The sequence below is a fragment of the Phoenix dactylifera genome, unplaced genomic scaffold (assembly GCF_009389715.1).
Source record: "Phoenix dactylifera cultivar Barhee BC4 unplaced genomic scaffold, palm_55x_up_171113_PBpolish2nd_filt_p 000228F, whole genome shotgun sequence".
Lineage (NCBI taxonomy): Eukaryota > Viridiplantae > Streptophyta > Magnoliopsida > Arecales > Arecaceae > Phoenix > Phoenix dactylifera.
In genome coordinates this window covers 824529-847391 of record NW_024067733.1, presented here as the reverse complement: position 1 = coordinate 847391, position 22863 = coordinate 824529, and the positions used below count along the sequence as shown (strand labels likewise).

Below are 22863 nucleotides of genomic sequence, written 5' to 3'. Positions count from 1 at the left end.
TAGTGATTGGGGACATAAGTGTGCTAAACCCCTTAATGAAACGACGGTAAAAAGTAGCCAGCCCATGAAAGCTGCGAACCTCGGTGAGGGTTTTTGGTTCAGGCCACTCGAACTATCGCAGTGACTTATTAGGGTCAGCGGACAAACCTCTGAGGAGGTAATGTAACCTAAGAAGTTGACATAAGAAGTAAAGAACGAACATTTCTTAATTTCATATAGTTTGGCATTCCGCAGGGCTGTACATACCAGTCGTAAATGATCGTAGTATTGCTCCTTGATTGGCTGTAGATAAGAATGTCATCAAAATACACAACTAAAAATTTGCCCATGAAAGGTCGTAGTACTTGGGTCATCACCCGCATAAAAGTACTAGGAGCATTCCGAGAGTCCAAAAGGCATAACCAACCACTCGTACAGACCAGCTTTGTTTTAAAAGCCGTTTTCCATTCATCACCTGGACGGATCCGGATTTGATGATAGCCACTTTTCAAATCAATTTTGGGAGAAGATAGTGGCGCCTGCCATCATATCCAACATATCATCCAGCCGAGGATGGAAAAACGGTATTTGACCATGATTCGTTAATGGCCCGACTGTCGACACATCTCCACGTGCCATCTTTCTTTGGAGTAGGAGTGCAGGTACGGCACACGGGCTTAAACTTTCATGAATGAACCCCTTCCGGATGAGCTCGTTAATTTGCTGTTGCAGCTCAGCAGCTCAGAAGGATTCATTCGATAGTGGTGTAGGTTAGGCAGGGTAGCTCCCGGAATTAGATCAATAGCGTGCTGTATGTCACGCAAAGGCGGCAGGTGATCCGGAAGGTCCTCAGGGAAAATTTCCGAAAACTCCTCAAGGATGAGTTGACCCTCTGTTGGTAGCTCGCTTGGTGGAATCAGTTGGTTTTCGAGAACAAGTAAAGCGTACACTATAGAATCACTAGAGATTTTCCGTTCAAATTTGGATGGACTCAGAATATGGAGTTCCTTGCTCTTTGTCTCACTGGTCTTCCTGCCCTCGTCAAGTGTCCTAGATCGTAGGGGATTAAGTTTAATTCTCTTGCCCTCAAATATGAAGGAACAAGAATTAGAACAACCAAAGATGGTGACATCAAGGTCGAACAACCAAGGTCTTCCCAATATTAGGTGACCTACATCCATCGGATTACATCACACCAGATGGTTTCTTTATATGAAAGAATTTGAATTGGGACGAGACACCGTTCTTTAATTTGGATAGAAGATGTATCGATCCAGGAGACCTTGTAAGGTTGGGTCTGAAGAACGGAGTCAAACCCAAATGAGAGACAATATTTGATGAAATTGCATTAATGCAGCTCCCGCTATCAATGATAACTTTACAGTCCTTGTCTCCGCACTTAAGATAAGTGTGGAAGATCGAAGTACGCCTCCAGTCAGCCTGTTCCTTGGGTTGGCGAGAGCACACCGGACTACATTCATAGCAGACTGAGTTTGATTTCGGTCACAATCGAAGGAGTTGTGGTTCGGATGCATCCTAAAGTCGGTACGTTCTTCTGGTCATCATCAACATTATGGATGTCGTCTAAATTTGGTTCATAGATCTGTTTTCTAATCGTCGTTATGATCCTCTTGTTGTTGTGCTGCAATGACAAGAGAGGTGTTTCGCACATTGGGAGCGACATGACCAAAACCTTGGCACTTAAAGCATTGGATTCGGGAACTTGCTTTCGGGGCTTCGCCAAGAATGGCCCTTGCCCTTAGTGTCCCGGTTAGAGGTAGGGTTGGAGGAAATAGGTCTAGAAGGCGTAGGCCCAAGCGAATGTCGAGATCTTGAAGGGGGAAACGTTGGTGGGTGGTCCGCGAAGGTCAGAAAGTCGAGCAAATGTAGACGTGGTTATCTGCTCATAGTTTTGGGCGAATGGTGTAGGGCCTGGTCGAGGGTGGATATTTCTCGAAGGATGAGTCCTTCCTGAGCTCATCATTCAGACCTCGTCGAAACCTGCTTAGGACCATCCGTTCATTCTCTCCACATTACATCGCATCATAAAATTCGTCAAATTGGGCGATGTAAATCACTAACAGACACCGATTGCCTTGTCGCAAGGTATTCCATCGATCGAGAAGATCATCTTGGGTAGCTAAAGGGCAGATACTTTTCTTTCAGTTTTTCTTTCATCTCTACCCCAATCGATAATTGCGGGTTGATTCCTCCTAGCTAGCCAAATGTTCGGTGTTTTGCCAAGAAAGTTTGGCGCGACCAATTAGCTTCATCCTAGCAAACCGGACCTTCTTGTCCTCAGACAAATATACCACTCAAAGAAGTGGTCCATTTCGTGCATCCAGTCTAAAAAGACCCTTTGGGTCTAAGCGACCATCAAATGTGGGGGCTTCAACACGAATGCCCTTCAACAACGTCGTCCTCATGGTCACGAGGCTGTCTAGGTTCCACATTAAAGCGATGACCCCGATCAGCATTAGGGATGGTGCCCGATCCTCTAGGGCATGGGTAGGCATGATGACGTCCTGATAAGGGTACAGTGTCAAAATTTCCTGTCGAACAGAGCCGTGGGATTCCAGGGTTTCATCGAAGTCGAGATCGGGGAAGTGGGCAGCACTATCTTCTTTGGATCCTATGAGCCTGTGTAGGGAGATTCAACCGACTCAAGGCGGGCATTGGTATGGGTGGATTTAGTGGTCAAGTCTTCAACAGCTTTCAGTAGGGCTTCGATGCGGTCGTCCATGGTAAACTGGGTGTCAGAATGTGAGAGGACACGACCACTACGAAGGTGGCATATGAAGAGTAAACTTAATTATATGCTATCCTGTCTTAGGACGACAATGATGATGTGAAGTAGACCTAATGCATGCAAAGATGATTAAAAATGCAAGGTGGATGCTCAATATAACACAAGACTATGCTCGAACAGAGAAAATACTCCAAACTGGGAATTAGAAAGGGACGCAAGCCAACAAGTAGCCGCAGTCAAGTAGAGTAGGTGTCCAGTGGATTATCAGGTGTCACAAAACCTTGTAGGCCCAACGATAGCTAGCTCTACAATTAATAGTAAAGAGGGTTGTCACAAGGGTTGCTGTGTGTTGCGTGGTGTGTGAGAGCATGTGTTTTGGGTATTTAGAGTATGCCACGCAAGCACAAAACACTATTTGATGCCAAAATGAAAGCAAACAAAATATCCAGGAAAGGGCAAAACCTGTTCTGGTGGAAGATGACGATTCAATTGCGGCAAACCGGCTCGCTAGTCGGTGCAAATCTGACCTGCTGGCCGTGGTCCGAAAGAAAGGGAGGGAAAAGGGCAAGCTGCAGTGGGCTCTGCAGTGACGTAGCAGGCCTGTGGGCTGGTCCATGTGGACAAAGTCGGGTCATGGCCACTGGGGCCGAGGTCCAAAGGGAAGCGGGCGTTCGGGCTTGGGCCTGATGAAAGTCGGGCGCGGGGCCTGTTGAAGAGGGTGGCCCGTGAACAAGTGGAAGCGGGGGAGGGGAAGAGGGAAATGGAGCGATGAGATGGGGGGATCGAGAGGTGAATGGGTTTGAGAAGAAGGAAGGCGGCAGCCGAGGGCAGCGGCGAGCAAGGGAGGTGGGGTGGCCGCGGAGAAACGAAAGAGGTGGCGGTTCTTCAACGGTGGAAGGGTAGTCGTGAAGCTCGGGCGAGGGCGGTGGCGGTTGACAGCCGGATGCCGACCGGCCGTGAGGTGGTAGAAGATGCTCTGGAGGGTTCAGGACCTCCGATCCTCCGTCAGTGAGGTGAAAAAGGGGGTGGAAAAAAAAGGTGGTGGGAGTCGGGAAGATGGAGGAAGGAGAGATGGGGGGAGGAAGGCGTTCGTGGTGGTGGTGGTGGGAGGTGACGGAAGCGGCGAAAGGCTGCGGAAGTGTGGGGCGCGGCGGCAAGAGTGGTGACTCAGCGTGCGTGGCAGCGATGCGTGACGGCGGCGGAACCCCAGATCTAGGGTTCTTCGTCGGGACGAAAGGTACACTACTTTTTTTTTTGAACAGCACGTGCAAGTCACGTGCTTTCGCCTGTGGTTGTCACGTGCGGAAGTCACGTGTGGGAGTCACGTGAAGGTCACGTGACCTTTCTTCTCTTTTGTTTTTTTCTCTTTTCTTTTTTCTTTCTTTTTTTTATATCCCGGAACGGGATCCGGGTTATTGAACGAGGGTTAACGGGTTTGGAGCTACCCGTTTACTAACTTGAAACTCTCCAACGGTTTCAAGTGAGCGTGCCGAGATTTACGCCCACGGTTGCTGGTGGTTCTTGGCAGCCGATCGTGCCGAAGTTCACGCCAGCAGTTGCAGGTGGGTCTCGGTGGCCAGTGGTGGTGGCCGCGACCGTCACCCGCTCCGACACTGGTTTTCTCCTCACTAGTGGGTGTCTTCCCGGCTCTCTTCCTGTGCACGGTGGCCGGCGGGCGCTTCGGCGGGTCTGAGGACAGGGCCGAAAGAAGGGCGGCGATGCTTCTCTCTTTTTGGCAACGGGAGTCGCTCGTGGCCCGTCAGCACGCTCCGGCATCCGGGGTCGGGGTACCGCATAGATTTCGTGCGCCCCACCGGAATCCTGGGATTCGGCGGTGCTCCGCCATACACCGGCGTGGTGCTTCTGTGGAAGGAGAAGCGGCCGCCGGCGGTGGGACAGAGGAGGTGCAGCACGGCGAGGGTACTGCGGGTGGTGGTGGCGTCGGGCGCGGTGATGAATGGAAGGGGAGGACCAGCTGCAGAGGTTTCTTCTTTGTTTTTGTTTTTCTGGTGCGAGATCCGAGAGAGAGGGATGAGGCAGCAGAAGGTGTTTTGTTTTGTCTGAAACCGAAAGAGGAAGAGAACAGTGGCAACAGTGGAAGAGAAAGAAGAGGGACCGAGGCTTTAGCAACAGTGGCAAGCCTGCCAAAGCTCTGATACCAAAGCTGATGCAGCACTGTCTCGTGAGAAGAGTGGGAGAAAGGAGGAGGAGAGAGGAAAGAGGAGGGAAGAGGATGAAGAAGAATAGAGAGGGGAGAAGAGAGGAAGATAGAAGGAAAGCAATTTTGTTAAAACATTCATCCTGTCAACAAATGCATAGACCCTATATATAGGGTTACGAAATACAAAAAGGTCCCTCCAAATAAACTAATCCCACAAAAGCCATAACACAACAATATGTACATAAACCCAGTCAACATAAAATAAACTAACATCAAATCAGTCCAGCCATAACGAAAGTGGCTGGACCCTCCTCCTGCGACGACCGTAGACCCGCGTCACTGGCGGTCCGGTACTGGTGTCCGCACCACATTCCTTGAAACTTTCAAACTTATGCTTTTGAATTGATTTTAAGTTAGAATGTATGAAGTTGGATCATTTTAGTTGATTCTCCTGCATCTTTGATTTATGAGTTCAACGTATGTGAAGTAACTAATTAAGTGTTCCGTAGGATTTGCTTATATTTTAATTAATGTATAAAATTGAATGCTTGATTTGATTTCGGTAAGAAATTCGCAACTTTCCCTAGTCTCTTCTTTTATTCCTCCAACTACACTATCTTGTTTTTAAGAACAAAAGTGATCTTTTGCTTCTCTTCCTCTTGCTTCCACCACTTTCCTTGTCATATTTTTTGATTTTCATCTTCTAGATGTTTTCTGCTTTAGATATGAGGCAGATCTGAAATGAAATTTGATTCAAGCTGTATTTCATTCTTTAAGTTCTTCTATAATCTTTGTATCGTGGTTAGCCATACAAGTGCGTAACGCCCTGTACTTGGCATTTTGTACCGTACCAGGCATTTTGTACCATACTGGTACTGATCTGAGACTTGGTATGAGACTTGATATGTTGTGACTCCTATACCGGGCATATTGACACTGTACTAGCATGGTATCAGTACGGGGTCTAGCATTGAGATGGCGAAACTTGCTTGATACATTTGTCCTTCTCATAGCTAGGTGCTCCTTGTTTATTAGTGCTTAGATCTCCTTAAGAATGTAAACATAATTTTGCAAAACAAGGCCATTCTTGAAGATAGATAATGATGGACATTGTATCCTTCAATTGTACCGAAAAAATATTCTGGATCTATCTTTGCTATAGGAACCAAAGCATTTACTATGGCTGCTTTAATTGTGACTAGATTATGTTTCTATGCTGTGGTTTACTAGAGACATTGCCATAATCTTACTGCTTTTGATCCCCAGTTTTGATACTAAATCCAATCTCAAGATCAAAAGATGGAGTGTGACCATCACTAACATAATCACCACTGTATCCATCATCATATGCATTGCCACCACATCATTGTTCCTCATCAACCCCATCAGCATTATCAGCAATGTCCTCATCAAGCTGCTTTCGACAAAAAATCTTTAATATGTTCTGGAAAAGGGAGCTGGCATCTGGTAAAATTCTCTTCATATTGTTTTTGGCAGGCTGGAAGAAAAACTGAAATTTTTGACCAGAAACATGAGCTAGGATATGAACCGTGCCTTCCCTAAGGATATTGTTGTAAATTTGTTACATAGACCTATCGGAGTAGTTTGTACTTTGTTGTAATATTAGTAAGCACCCTTAGTATTTATTCTCATGGAAGTGTTTTCGTAATTTAACTAATGAATGCTTGTAAAGGTTCAACTACAGAGTTAATGATGCCTTGTATTCTGTGAAATTACAAAGACACCTTCATCTTTTGAGTACATAACAGTAAAGAAAAGAGGTGTTTGGATAATTTCACACTCATGTACAAACCTATCAAATACGCCTTATTAGGGTCGGCGGAACCGGTATCGGGCACCGTTCTGGTTGTCTGGCGGTACGAGTCGGTATGGGCCCGAGCCGTGCCGTGCCGTGCCGAGCTTGTACCAACAAAGTAGAAGAGGCGGGGGAGAGGGAGAATGAGAAGAAGAGAGAGAGAACGAGGAGGTTGGAGAGTCGCCAGGAAGCTGCAGAAGAAGGGCTCCCCTCCGGCCCCTGTTTCGAACTGCGCGGTTCGGGGCGTCCCGATTCGTACTGACGATGGACCGGGACGGTTCCAGGAAGGAAACCGATATGTGTCGCCTGAGGTGGAGAAGGAGAATGAAAGAGAAGAAAAGAGAGAGGGAGGAAAACTGGCGGAGGGCCGGTGGAGGCCGCGTCCCTCTCTCCCCCTTCTCTCTCTCTTTTCCTCTCTTGTTCTCCCTCTCCTCCGTCTTTTCTACTGTTGGTACAGTGCCCGGTACTGGTTCCGCCGACGTTGCTTTTAAACCATTCCATAGTAGGCTTCACCACCTTAGAAAATATTGAGGCCTCATCTACCTTAGATCCAGACTTTATTTGTAGATGCATTGAGCTCCTACTCAAAGTGTGCATTCTGATTGTTAAAGTTGCTTATGTGTAGGTGAGCTGACATGCATAAATTGATTATTCTTTTGCCAATGTGCATATTTTCTGTTTCAGTGACTGCCTTTTTTTTTCTTTTAATGCTAATCCCTGCAACTATCTGTTCTCTCTCCATCTCTTTCTCCCCCCCCCCCCCCTCCCTATCTCAATAACTTAAACAAAATCATCTTCATATTAGCTTTTCCTGTTTCCTGTTTCTTTATTATAATCCTCCCATGATTATTATCTGGCAGTTCTGACCTGCAATTGGCAATTGCGCTTCAACAACAGGAGTTTGAACAACAGCCCCAACGCCAGCTTTCCCAACAGCCACCTGTTAGTGGTCGAACGAGGCTTGTCACAGGTTCTCATGTAGGTTCCTTATCTCACATTATCTGATGCTTATTATTTTGATTAAAATACCAAAACTGCATTTGCAGATTACACATCTGCTCTCTCTCTCTCTCTCTCTGGTAGTTTATATTGATGAAAATTGTTTTTTTTTATTTTGGTACGTTAAGGCCTAATCTGGATGTGCAATAGTCCCTGGATAAGCCATTTATTTTTGGCCTATCTCGGAATAACTACCAAATGAGGCTAAATAGGTGTCATTACTGCTGATCCCTGACAGTTTGGAGAAATCCTAGATGGATCAGCGGTTCCTTAGGTGCACCAGAACCAGGCATCCTTGGCGTTTTAACACCTGTTTAAGAAAAATGAGCAGCACATCCTTCATTGCAAAAAAAGGTAATCCAAAAGGGTAGGGACATTTTAATCTTTTGACCAAAAATAACCTCAGTGCTGTTAGTTTTACTTGTGGTACTATGTAATTGATTATTAGATGGGAATACAAATATTTTCTTGTCTTCTCTGGAAATCAACTTTACCCATTGAGAATAAAAAAAAGTTAAACCAGAATTTTCTATTCCAGTTGCTGACGAGGCCTAGATTTTCTTTTCTCGTGGTGTTGGAAAAGAAGCATATTTCCTTTCATGGAGAATGGAAATGGAGATTTCTTTCTCTTCATCCGGTCTCTTCCTAAGTCTAGGGAATTTTGGATGCTTGCTCCTAAGTTGCATGTGATGGATACATGGGTTTCTCTACCTTATGATCAGTTTTCTTAGGTTTCATGGCAAGCTTGTGATTTGCCAAAAGTTGCCTTCACCATGAAACACTTATTTGTGAAGGGCCAATTTTAGGTTGACATGTGGTCATAAAAAATAGCATGACCTTCCATGAAGCATTTTTGACATAGAATTATGCTCCATAATGGAACCCAATTTGATGGGATAAGGATTGGATGGTGATGATGATGAATGGTTAAGTATTTATGCTCCGAAACCTTTAACTGTTGATGTTTTGTTTGGAGGGCTTAGGAATGACATGGTAATATTAGTGCTGCAAAAGGTGCTCTAAGTGCTCGCTTGGGTGCTCAGGTGAGGTGAGTAGACACTTGAGTGTCCCAACTATGGTTGGCTATACCGGCCCGAATTGGACGGTATGAGATGTACATATCGTACCGGTTCGGCACCAGTATCAGGTACAGGTGGCATACCGACACTCGGTACGCTAAAAGGATTCCGTACTGTATCTTACCGTACTGACACAATACTAGTATGGCATTAGTACGGAGTCCAGTATCAAAATAGCGAATCTTTGTCCCAACAGTCTACGGTGACGTAAGTTTACCAAAGGAATGCCTAGGCAAACACTTGGAATAAAGTGAGAGACATTTAGACAAGCACCTCTCCAATGGTCAGCATTATTCTGTTTTTTTCCTTTTTTTTGTCTTTTCTTAGGCCCGTTTGGTTGGAGGTAATTTGGCGTGGGAATAAATCCCATGTCGGATTATCATATTTGGTACGAAAAGTGGATGAGAGATGATAAAATAAAGAAAGGGTCCCATATTTATTGTCATAAGAGAAGGTAAAACAAATACCACTAGGGGGTGTATTTATTTTTCCATGCTGGATTATCGAGTAGAGATAATATGAAAATATTATTTCTTGATGGAAATGCTCTCACTTATCTTATATTAATATTATATTAATTATATCATATAATTAATATTAATTATATTAATATATATATTATTAATATTATATTAACATACTATAAATATGTTAATATATTGATTAATAAGATTTAAAAATAATATATAATATATTAATATATTTATTAATAAATATTAATTATTAAATAAATAATTAATTTTTATTAATTATCAATAAATATAACATAGGATTTATTAATAATTAAATATTTATTTATATACCAAAAAATACTAAAAAAATATTTTTTAATATATATATAATTAATTTGAAAATATTTATTAACTCATGTAAATATATTTCAATATTTGAAATAGCCAATGTTGATGGTGTTTAAGTGGGCCATAAATATCCAACAAATGGACTGAGAAAAAAATTAATACTTAAATTGTTTATTCAAGGATTTGTTGGAAATTTGGAAATATTCCCATATGAGACTACTTGTAACCAAATAAAGTAATTTTTTTAATGCTATTTTCTAGAGTAATTTTTCCACTAACCGTACATGGTAAAATTTATTTTCCTCTATAATTATTTTTTTAGATAAATGATTCTTAGGAATCATCAGATTATCCTGTAATTTGACATATTCTTAAGTATCGTCAGATTATCCTGAAATCTGATATACCCCAACCAAATGATCCCTCAAAGCTCTATTAGCCTTATTTTGAGGGGCATCTTGGTCTATTGGAGCCCTTATAATAAAGGGCTAAAATGTTCTATGATTTTTTTTTTCATATTTTGTTTAAAGACATCAAATATGATTTGGGAAGCGGTATTTTGTTGTCATTTGAATCATGAAGCTATTCTAGGATGTCCAATGGTTATTTTTGTTATGTTTTATTTAAAAAAATGTTATGGGAAGTGGTATTTTGATGTGGTGTGTCGAAAGATGTGGAGCATTATATCCAATGTTAGATAATTATGATTAAGACCGTCAAAACTTGAATGATTTATATTTTAATGTTTGTGCTGTTTTTGATATAATTAGCACTTAAAATTTATTTAACTTTTATGAATTAGTTCCTTACTTTCTTCAAGCAAATGCCTTTTTGGCGTCTGGGGACTCGGGCAGTATGGGTTCTATTGCTCTTGGAATGTTTTTTGCTTTTGACAACCTTGGGTAATATTGAAGTTTTTCATTGTGTTAAGCAGGGTTAGCCGAACCAGGAGCAAAATCCATACCGGTCAACTATCGGTTCGGTATGGTATTGAATTGTTACCTTACTAGCACATGGTACGCTATGGTGTGCCGGTTTCAAAAGGGCACATCATTTTTTTTAATTTTGTAAGTTTTAATGAAAAGTAATTAATTTTTTATTTTTTATTAATTTTAAGTTTAATTTGATGTTTTTTCATATTTTTGATTTTTTTTGATTGTTTTATATGTCTATTATCCCGATACATCCTAAATGATGCTTCTTGATGTTTTAGAGTGATTATTCTACATTTCCGTAGGATTGCTTTGAAACAATGCTATCTTGGGGAGGCAAAAATTTGGCAAAGTTGTATCACTGGGTTTGCTGCCCCCAGCCTTTTGCATCAGTGTCAAGTCGAAACCAAAATGTAAAGAAAAAAGCTAGCGATCTTAGCTTTGCACGCTAGAAGAAGAAACATAAAATATCCTAAAATTACTTAGTAAGAAACCAAAATCTTAAAATGATATAATCAATTATATGTATTTCATGCACAACATATAAAACGATATCTAGAATCTCATCGAGTGGAAATGTCTTTTGCAGATATTTGAATCAATAGCATAATTAGGAGGCATATCAACCCACTTTTCTAACTAAGCGGCATTGTAATCTTGTATGCTCATTCCATAATATACGCACTCTACGTTATAACTGATCTTGATTTTTACTGAAGCGCTAGTTCTGAGAGGTGTTCTTTGGCTAATAATATGGCTATGGAGGGGTCCATCCAAATATGCCTGATAGCAAAATCCGACTTGTAAGGTGTTTGGACTACGTTGTGTAGTAGTCACTAAAAGAAGATACCTCAGACGCACCATATCTATATCTATATGGATCATAGGCTGTCGCAGTTATGGGTAATAGGATCCAACGTATGACTCTGAACTTGATATGTAAATGGATCCTACTCCACGTGCGAGATTATTTGCAGCTGCATCATATCTTTGTAAATGATCTTGTGGAGCCCATCTCCTACATGCAATTGTATCCACGCGGGCTGTACTAGCTCGTGCACCATGGATCCTATTTTATCTAGCATGCATAAATCGGGACTCATCGGTGAATCGAAGACAATTCTGTGACTGTCTTATAAGTGGTGGTCTCATATTCTTCACTCCCTTTCTGGCCGTTGATTCAGGATTATTAGAACTGTTATCGCTGCTTTCTTTGGTCTTTGAATTTAAGAGAACTCTCCTCCAATCTCTCCATTGGGGCTACAATTGCCTTTTCTTTTTCTTTCAGGTTGCATTGAGTAATTGCCTACTTTCCTTTCATGCCTCTCTCTGCCCAACTATGCTGGGAGGATGGATGTTGCCTTTCCGACTGTGTCGACTGGATAGCATGGTGGTCTTATCTGAGCAACTCTTAGTCATATCTTTGGGAAGATGTCTCGGACATGCAGTCATGATGGTTGGCTTCTTAATGACCCCTATGGCTGTGGTTGATCAGCTAGAGGCATGCATGGAATGTTGCGGTTTGCCAATTGTCCTGCATCCACCATAGCCTCATTGTTACGATATTGGCCGGTCGTGGAGGCAATCCTAGCTCATCAATCTCTGGCTTTTGCTTTTAACCCACAATCTTTTAGATCATGGGATTGACAATCATTAAGCTCTTGCTGGCTACGAGGCTGAAATTTGCTCTCCTGCTACTCTCGGCAATGACAAATAGTTGACGTAGGCTTGCTTTTGTCTCAAGAAGGCCATTAAGCGCAATGTAGTTAGTAGGAAACCATGTCACACCTAGTTTTAAGATCTCTCCCTTGCTTACCTCATTAATAATAGGACCCATGCGTGGTTATAAATAAGTCTGGTGATGGATTGGGTTGTCTCCATTGTCTGCTGCATTTTAGGAATTTTTTCAATCTTCATCAATATGAGGTCGATATAATATACAACACATGAAATCTAGAAAATGTGGCTGATGTTTCATCAAAATCTTCCTAGTGGCCTTATATTATGGTCCGTCATCAATGATGACCTATACAACTTTCTTCTTTTTTAATCAATTACCTCCATCAATTTGAGGATGTACATGGCGTCGTGCACCTGGTTGAAAGCATCAACTGATTTCTGGAAGAAAATCTTTGTACGATAGTATGTCAAAAAGTTGATGCTATGCCTGGTAGGACCGATCCAACCATCACATATCATAGTCAGGCCATATATGGGCCACTTACTTTGGTATGAGGCAATCTACTTCTGTCGCTCTTTCTTATTATTGTCAAGAAGTTCACCATAGATATTCTTCCGTTCTGAAGGATCTACATTTAGATCGACAGTTTGTATGGAGAAAATGGCAGTCCTATATATGTGTTGCCTATCGCCTTAGCCGGGATCTAATAGTTGGCTGCATATCCTTCTTATCCTTCTTTAGCATGGTATCAATCCTTTGCTGCTTCGAATTCCTGCAGGGGAAGATATATAGATCAAAATTATGGATGATGGCTCCTAGTGGAATCTTTTTGGAGGACTTTTTCTTACTGTCAAAGCTTCCAGCATAGATGCAATACGGCTACCGTCTCTATTGACAGTCTTTTTAACTGACGAGGTCCTCGTGAACTTTGAATCTGCCTTGTTAATCTTAGAACTAGAGCTTGATTCGTAGTGTAAGGCTGCAAATGGATCGGGTTGACCCGTGACCCAATCCGACCCGATCCGATCCGTCCCACTGAAACCTGACCTGACCCATTTTGGAGGATCCGTGGGATCGGGTCGGGTTCTAAAATTGGACCCGTTTTATTTTTCGGATCGGATCTGGGTTTACTGAATTCAGATCCGACCCAACGCGATCCATTTGAAGTTTGGATAATTTCAGAATTTTGATCCTACGATTCGACCCGAATCTGTAAAATTATTTGGGCTTACATGCGGCAGCTCGCGCGGGTGCAAACAAGTTCTGAATTCATGGATGGGTTGACCCGACTCGGACCCTATCCGGATCCGAAACTTTTGGGTTGGGTCTGGGTTATACATGGACTCGACCTGATTCGATGATTGTTGGGTCAAAATTGTGGTGGACCCGACCCGACCCGATATTCTATTGGGTTGGGTTTGGGTCCAAAATTAGGACCCGAACTAGGAACCAAATTGGGTCGGGGTCACTCATGACCCGACCCGACCCGACCCATTTGCACCCCTAAGTGTGAGAGCCCAAATGGAGCCTTACACCTGGCCATCTCATCCTGTTGCCACTGATCATCCAGCCTGCTTGTATGGCAGTTTGAATTTGTGTCTCGTCATCTAGAGCGGAGGCTTTTTTTGACTTTCTGGAGTGATAGAAAGGTGGCTCTGTTAATCGGTGTCTACCTCAACTTTCTTTTTGGCGACCTTTTCCTTTGCTGCTTTGAAATTAATAAAGTGCTTCTTCATTAGCTGCCGGACCTTCTATGGTCATTTTCGGATGCGTCGGAATAACCACCAGCTAGGTCCTATTTCAACTTGGTTACCCCTTCTACCTTGAATTATATGTTGCATGAGTTGCAATTTTAGTGATGCTGGTCCGAGAGCATTTGCCATGATCTCAACCAATATCACGTTCTGGGGCGTCCTTTTTATTGATGGATTCATTCCTGCAGTTTTATCAAGCACGTTAGTTTATTAATTATTTAAAAAATAGTAAAAATTTTGTTCCAATAACAAATATTTTTTATTTTAGAAAATACTTCTGAATTATCTAATATATAACACTAATTTTTATTATTTTTCTTTTATTTATTTTTTAAAATATTTTTTATATTTGAAAATAATTTTAAATATCATAAATTTAGAAAATATTTCACTTCTGAATTATCAATGCATTGCACTAATTTTTCATATTTTTTGTATTGATTATATATTTTTAATATTTTTTTAAATTAAAACATATATTTAGATATAAAAAGTTTAGAAACTTAATATGAGCTTAGATACATGTAGAACTCTACCATGGATAATACATTTATTTTTCTAGGCCTATGGGCATGTATCAAAAGCTACTTATTTTTTTAATTTTGTTCAAATTTGGGCGTACGCCACTATGTTCATGATCGCGTCCAAAATAAATGGACACCAAATTTAGGTTGAGAGTAGCTTTCTTGCTCCTAAACAAGCTTCTAAGTTTATAGTTATTTTTTGGATTTTATTTTTTTATTTTTTAATCCAAAAAATATTTTTTTAATTTAAAAATTGCAGATTTAACAAAAATTAAAGATTTTAGTTTTATTGTGTATATTATCCATAGATCTACAACATATCATGAAATCATGCCAAAATCGAAAATTCTAGCATGATCTTTTCTTATTTTTCAATTTTCTCGGCATTTTTTTATATTAAAAAGTGGAAAGAAATAAGGTGGGGGAGAGCTACCTTATCTTGTTTGGGTTGGATCCTCTTTTAATCGTCGAAATCATAGGATTTTTGGCGAAATGGGGGGAGCGAAGGGTTGAAAATTAAAGGGAAGAAAAACTTGAGAAGGCTTGAGAGGTCTTCTTAAGCCTTTGTATTATTGAAAAAAAAGATTGGGGGGGGGAGTGAACTGGTTTACAGCTTTTTGTTGAAAAAAATTAGTTGAACCATGCCAATTCTGCACCGATTTGGTTCGGTATGGAGTGAATCGGGCAATTCGGCGCAGTTCAGCATACCATGGTGTTAATTAAATGGTAATACAATAATATTATGCATATGTGATGCCTTTTAGGCACCTAGAGCCTCAGGTAATACAGGTTCTATTGCTTTGGGGGTGCCTTTTGCTTTTGACAACCTTGGGTATTATTGAAGTTTTCCATAGTGTTAAGTAAATGGTAATACAATAATATTATGCATGTGTGACATGGCTTATGATGTGTATATCCAATAATGTTAGCATGAATGATGCATGAAGAAATTTTATATACAATGTGCTTAGAGATTGTTGAGCATCTCTTTGCAACTAAGATGGAAATTGGAGCTGCTTTTTTGCACTTATTGGCATTTGGTAGATGATGCTAGTTCTCTGATAGAGACATCAGAGCCGTTCGTTTAGATGATTCCAAGCTACCGGATTGAGTCAGACCCAGATTGGGTCCATTCGAGTCCGAGTCACTTTTATTTTATTGCATTATTTGCTTTTGTTTTAGTCAAGTCAATTTGGTCAGTTATTTTGTTATTAATCAAGTCAATTGAGTTAAGTAATTAGATCGAGTGATTGGATCGATTTTGATATGTAATCAATCGGTTGACTTAGTCAACGGATTGAGGATCCGATTTTGGTATGTCGTCAATTGATTAACTTGACTTGGTCATAATGTAAGGTCTATATAAAGGCCAGCCCTCTTATGCATGAGGGAGTTGTATGAGGCCAGCCCTCTCATGTATCAGAGCATCTCTTCTTCCTCCCTCCAAGAGCTTTGTCCGCCATCAGTTTGGTATCAGAGCCTCGGCTTTGCCTCTGTTGCCAAAGCTCCGGGATCCTGTTTATGGACGGACCACCTCCGATACCTTTGCCAGTCTGCCACATGAGTTCTTCACTAAATCTATTGCACCGTGAACCCCGGAATGCGTTGAAGTACGACGTACAGCGTGCATTGTAAAGAGGAAGGGAAGCCTGATTTCCCTTCTCTCTTCTCTCTCCCTCGGTGCTCACCAAAAAGAGGGGTTCATTTCTCCCTCTCGGTTTGCATTAGAATAGAAGGGGAAGGCCCCCGTCACCGGATCCTTCCCACCCGCCGTCACACGTGCGACCACTCACCCTCGCTCGCCGCCAACAGCGTCGCGCTGCCACCGCCAGCTCGACTGCACTGCCCAACTTCCTACTGTGGAGAATTGGGAAAGTTCGGCTCTTCCCACTGCGGGTCCACATCTGGAGCGGGCCCCACCTGTGATGCGTCACCCATTGGCCATCGACCATAGAGCCGCGGCCGCGATCTCTGACGCCCCCCCTCCTTCGGCTGATTCGCAACCGCCGCCCTCCCCTCCCCTCCGCGCCGCCGCGAGGGTAGGCAAACCCTCCCGAAACCGTCAGGAGGTTGGGATCAGGTTAACGGGTAAGTGTCGAACCCGTTAACCCACAACCCACTAACCCGAATCCAATCGGGTTACCAAAAAACATAAAGAAAAAAGGGAAAAAAAAGAATGAAAAGAAAAGAAAAACAAGTCCCCCGCACGTGCGTGCAAAAAAAAAAGTTGAAAAAAAGTACTTGTTTGTCTTCTCCTTCCCCGTGAGTGCCCTGCTCCGCCGCCGCCTCCGCCGTGCCGCCAAGCCTCAACGAGCTCCACCGCTGAGCCGCGCCACCTCTCCATCCTCCGCCTGCGCCGCCGAGAACCGCCACCTTGGCCTCCCCCACCGTCGCTACTTCCTAGCTGCCGCACTGAGCCACCGCCGCTTGGTTCCTCGCCGCCGCCGAGTCCCATACGCCACTCCACCTCCCCTTCCAGCCGCATCCACATCCCGTCCCTCATCTCCCTCGGCACTGACTCCCATCTTCCCCACATCTCCTTCCTCCACTCCCCCATCCCTTTTCCCTCATTTTTGTCAGGGGTTTTCGGCTTTACAACAGGCCCATCCCCAAGCCCTCTTCACATCCGGTGTTTGGGTCCAACAGACCCAGTCCAACCCGATCCGCAGCTACCAACCGCGCCCATCCCATCCGCACCCTTCTCAATTGCCAGCCCAACAGGCCCACCGCCCCACCTGACCTTGTCCATCCCTCCATTTTTTATTAGGCCTGCAATAGCAGGCCCATCAGACCTGGTCAATCCAATTGAAGCCAATTGAAGGGTCCATCAGCTGCAACTGCGCCTCTGATCGCTGCCACAGCCCACGAGCAAACGGTTTTGGTCGACTGCTCCACGATAGGTGATAGGTTTCCACTTTTCTTGAGCTTGTTCATTTAATTATGTTCTAGTTCTCTTGCATGATAGCTCTATTCTTGCAAACTTACATTGCTGTAAAAATTCAAAACATTAAATCTTTCACTTCCGAACCCGTCCTATTACCCATTAAATCTTGATATTAAATTAGCACACTCTAGTAACAGAACGTTTCTCAACATCCTACGATCAGATTACTTTAGGATCAAAACAACCATAATACTTGATTGATTAATCTCATGCCCTAACTCTAAAATAACCGAAGTAAAAATCAGCAACATTTAAATTTTAAGTTACTTTGTGAAAGTTTGCTGATCTTTGAAATCATACTAGGTTGCATTAGGTTGTCCTGCATTATATTTACTAGGTTTCATTAGTGACGTTGCATTTTACTTCATCGTACATAGTGTTATCATTGCATGCCAACCTGTAGTGATAAGGAGTATGATTTCAATCAACCCAGAACCTTCGTAGCTGCCATGGACTCCAACGTTTTGAGGTCTCTTATGGAACAGTTCGCTGCCATGCGAGCTGCAGATAAAGAAGTCAAACAAGAGGTCTGTGAGTTCATGTGAAATTTTAGGACCCCTAAACCGTCAATTCCCGTTGCAGCCCAACCTAAAATCGGTTTCGCCGTACCATTTATAGTCCTTCCCCATTCTCCTAGGAACGAAACCCAATGTTTTAGGTGTCAACAATTTGGCCACATAGCGTCCCATTGTTCCACTAAGACCGACTTGATTACTGACCCAAAAGTTGGGAACCAAGAGACCGACTATGTCGAAGAAGTCTATGAACCAAATATAAAAAATTATGTAGAAGACTTTGAAGACGAACCCACCGGATTAGAATTTGTCCAGAATGATCCCCAAAAGGAAATTGTTGGCCTAAGTACAAACACACCACTTCACATCACTACTTTGAAAGAGGTAAAAGATATCGAGAGCCAGTCTCCTGTATTGGCACATGTGGCTAAAGCTATCAATGAGGAATCCAACCTTCATCATTCTCCTGTGATAGCTCCCTTTTTAGAGGAGTTTCATTCTGTAGTCTCTGATGATCTTTCGGATGCTCTTCCTCCAATGCATGATATCCATCACGCAATTGAGTTAGTCCCCTGAGCACCTTTGCCTACCCTTCCTTATCATAGGCTCAACCCAAATGCATGCGCTGAGTTGAAGCATCAAGTTGACGAACTCTTCGCAAGAGGGTATGATTGTGAGAGCCTAAGCCTCTATATTGTGTCTGCACTCTTCAACCCTACAAAAAGATAGTTTTTGGAGGATGTGCGTTGATAACCGTGTCATCAACAAACTCACGGTTAAGTATCGCTTTTTCATTCTTAGGCTAAACGACCTTTTAGATTCTATGTCTGGTGCCACGATCTTTTCTAAGATTGATTTGAAAAGTGGATACCACTTCAACACAGAAGAAGATTGTTACAAGGTGCTGGAAGGAGGGCCGTGGCTTATAGAAGGAAGAATTATGATTTTGAGAAAGTTGCAAAGGGGGATGGGAATAGAATCTAATTCATGTGTTCATGCGGAAAGAAGAGCGGATCCAATACACCAAGACAATTCGGATTCGTCCATGGCCAGATGTCATTATGGATTTCGTCTTAGGGCTCTCACATACTTCTACCGAGCACGATTTTATTTTTGTGGTTGTGAACCGATTTTCAAAGATAGCTCATTTTCTTTTCTGTTCTAAAACTTCTGATGCTTCTAGAATTGCCAAACTTAATTTCGATGAAGTCGTTAGACCCCTTGACATTCCAAAATCTATTATGCCTGATAGGGATGTTAGATTCATGAGCTAGTTTAGAAAAACCCTTTGGTATATGATAGGCACCAAACTGAAATTTTTTTCTACCTATCATCCTCAAACCGGCAGCCAGACTGAAGTTGTCAACCGTAGCCTTAGAAACATGTTAAAATGTCTGGCAAGTGAACATGCTAGGACTTGGGATTTAGTGTTATCGACCACTAAGTTTGCATATAATAGTTCGGTCAATAAGTTCATAGGCATGAGTCCATTCGATGTGGTGCATGGTTGCAAACCTAGGCAACCCATAGACCTGATCCCCATGTCTCATCAGTATAAAGTGTCTGAGTCTGCACAGTTATTCACATTGTATCCACATTCATTGCATCAAGAAATCAGCAAATGCATTCACTTTAATAACTTAAAATATAAATCCTTTGCCGATTTACACAGACATTATAAAGAGCTAAGTGAAAGAGGTTACGTTATGATAAGAATTAGACTTGAACGACTTTCTTCGGGAATATTCAAGAAATTGCAAGCTCGTAGTGTGGAACCGTTCAATGTCCTATGGAAAATCAGTTCGAATGTTTATGTTGTAGATCTTCCTGAAGACATGGGATTAGTGCGACATTTAATATTGAAGATTTAGTCCCATACAAAAAGACAACATTCAAGCCTTCTAACCCTTTTGTTGATATATCCACCTTTGTTGATCACCCTGACCCATTACCTGCTGTTGAGCCGCTACCTCCAAAATTTCATGCACGCAGAGAACAAATAGAACATATATTAGATGAGCAGGTTATGTCAACCAGGAAAGGCGGTTACTAACATTACCTTATTCGGTGGAAAGGCCGACCAAAGTCTGACGTGACGTAGATCTCCAGAGCCGAGTTGCAGCGTCTTGACCCCGATCTCATAGAGCAGTACGACAGCCGGCCATACCTATACTCAACGGGATAGAGTTTTTCCACCTGGAAGAAGTTGATGGGGACATCAGAGCCGTTTGTTTAGATGATCCCGAGACACCGGATTTAGTCAGACCCAGATTGGGTCCATTCGAGTCTAAGTCACTTTTATTTTATTGCATTATTTGATTTTGTTTTAGTCAAGTCAATTTGGTCAGTTATTTTGTTATTAATCAAGTCAATTGAGTCAAGTAATTAGATCGAGTAATTTGATCGATTTTGGTATGTAATCAATCGGTTGACTTAGTCAATTGATTGAGGGTCCGATTTTGGTATGTCGTCAATTGATTAACTTGACTTGGTCATAATGTAAGGTCTATATAAAGGCCAACCCTCTTATGCATGAGGGAGTTGAATGATTGAATAAAAAACTCTAGCCTTCTTTCTGCTTCTTCTTCTTCCTCCTTCTCTTCTCTTTTTCTTGCGTCTCTATAACCTCTTCTTCCTGCGTCTCTATAACCTCTTCTTCCTCCTCCTGCTCTTCTTTCTCTTTCTCTCTTCTCCCTGCAGTGGTCCGCCATCAGCTTGGTATCAGAGCATCTCTTTTTTCTCCCTCCAAGAGCTTTGTCCGCCATCATTCTCAAACCATTTTTCTTAACATATTGGTCTCCACTCTCTAGTCTCCCACAGTGATGAATTCCAAGCCAAGAGTTTCGTGCCAACTACTTGACACCACAAAATCTTTTATTTTTTTATTCTTGGTACCATAACCATAATCGGACCGAATCGCTCCGTTTGGCCCGTACGAGTTGACCCGGTGGAAAACCGGATTGGTTCGCCCATTAAAATTGGTTTTGGCCCCGAACTGGTTGGAACGGGTTTCGAACCAATTGAAATCGGCTAGAAAAGGCCCAAACCTGACCGAAACGGCCGAAACTGTTCGGAACCAGCTAGTTCTGTTCGAACTCGGTGCGCATTGGACCTCCTCCCCCTTTGCTTCTTTTGTTAAAAGGAACCAATGGGGAGGCATTTTTTTATCACCTTCGTTTAGCCATAAGATACTTAAACAGCTACTCCTTTCCTCCAATTTTCAAAATTACACCGATTCAACGGGATAGAAGGAAGATCTAAGCCTAAATAAGATATGCTTCTTCTTCCCTATCTCATTCTCTCTATTTTTTTTAACTTGAAAAAGTAGTTTGAAATTTGCAAGATAAAAGAAGATCATGCCGAAATTTTTGATTTAGGCTTGATTTTATTATATATTGTAAATCTATGGATGATTTACACGATGATATAAAAATTTTTCATCTTCAGATTTTTTGTAATTTAAAAAAATTAAATATATATATTTAGATTAAAAAATAAAAAATATAAAAAAATAAAATTCAAATAAAAACTGTTAAATTAGAAGCATATTTAGGGGAATGCAAGCTACTCTCAAGAAAAATTTGATGTTCATTTATTCAAATTTTGATGCGATCATGTATAACGGCCTAGGTTTAAATTTGAAAAAAAATTGAGAAATAAATAATCTTTAATGTATACCGATGGACCTAAAAAAAATATATGTAGCATCCATCTTAGATTTCAGCTGAAATTAGTTTCTTAAAATAAATATATTTAAAAATTATTTTTGGGATTTGATTTTTTACAGGCACCTAGGAACTCCAATGCTCCACAGAAGAGTGAACCGAGAGCAAAGGATAAGTGTATTGTCATGTGAGAATCATATATATTGTAAATGATTGTGTACGCTGGTCAAATGTATTACAATATTCAAGTTTAGTTTTGGTGTAAATAAGAAATTACTGACATTGATTCAAATAAAGGGCCAAATTATTATTGCATTTTACAAGAAACCCTGTCTCAAAACAATGCTTGCAGCATCTTCACTCTTTTATGCCTACTCTTTTATGCAACGTCTTGTGACAACACCAAATGCTTGCAGCATCTGCAACTCAAAAATGGAAGTCCACAACCATTCAATGTAACAGAAAAAAGGACTTGAATGGTCAGCTACCGAAGATACCCCAAGGGGGTTCCATGGTCATCTCCTCAATAAATGGTCTTTGCCAATTCTGATAAATAATCATGGTTACAGCACCGTCCATCACACCATCACCATACAACTTTCATATTCAGACAGCAAAAAGGGTTATCAACGGTGCGTTCTTCCTAAGGCATGCCATGAAATCATCTCCTGCTGACAATCCCATCATTGTCCATGTCAAATATATGGAATAAATGTTTTAACTGCAAGGAAAGAACAATCAGTAAGCACTGAAAAAAGAGAGAATAAAGATGACTTCAAAGGCTGGCTCTTGTACCAAGACATTAACTAGTTTCATGCAGAAATGGATATAAATGCAATTCTAGCATGGTACCTTTGGGGACAAAATTGATTAACTAGTACTAAGAGTGGATTAACTTACGTTTGCACTTGTGCTGAGCAAAATTGATTGAAAGATGTCTCCGAGCTACAAAAAGAGGGTAGCTGAATTACTAACATTACAAATTTATAATCTGAACGGTTGCTATTGTTGATAAGAGCTTGTTACCTGTCTTTCAGAAATTTGATCCGTCCCTGTATCACTGCATTTATTAAAGGCTGTTTCACAGGCTCTCCAAAATAATGGCTGTTTTCTGATTTGTGCTGATCCGATCAAGAACTAACAATTATCCCGCATATCGAATTTTACTCATTTGGCACATGAGAAGCAATATATATGATATATTTTAATCTAATAATTAAATTGGAAAGACTTACCAAAAAAAGGTAAATTAGAAATAAGATAAA

General features: G+C 41.6%; 1 long non-coding RNA gene across 1 annotated transcript; it reads left to right on the top strand.

The window, feature by feature from the left end:
• Positions 1–4547: 4547 nt before the first annotated feature.
• On the top strand, positions 4548–21918 carry LOC120105206. The gene is made up of 2 exons (XR_005507572.1): positions 4548–7683; positions 21721–21918. It is a non-coding gene; the product is annotated as an uncharacterized LOC120105206 (long non-coding RNA).
• Positions 21919–22863: the final 945 nt, after the last annotated feature.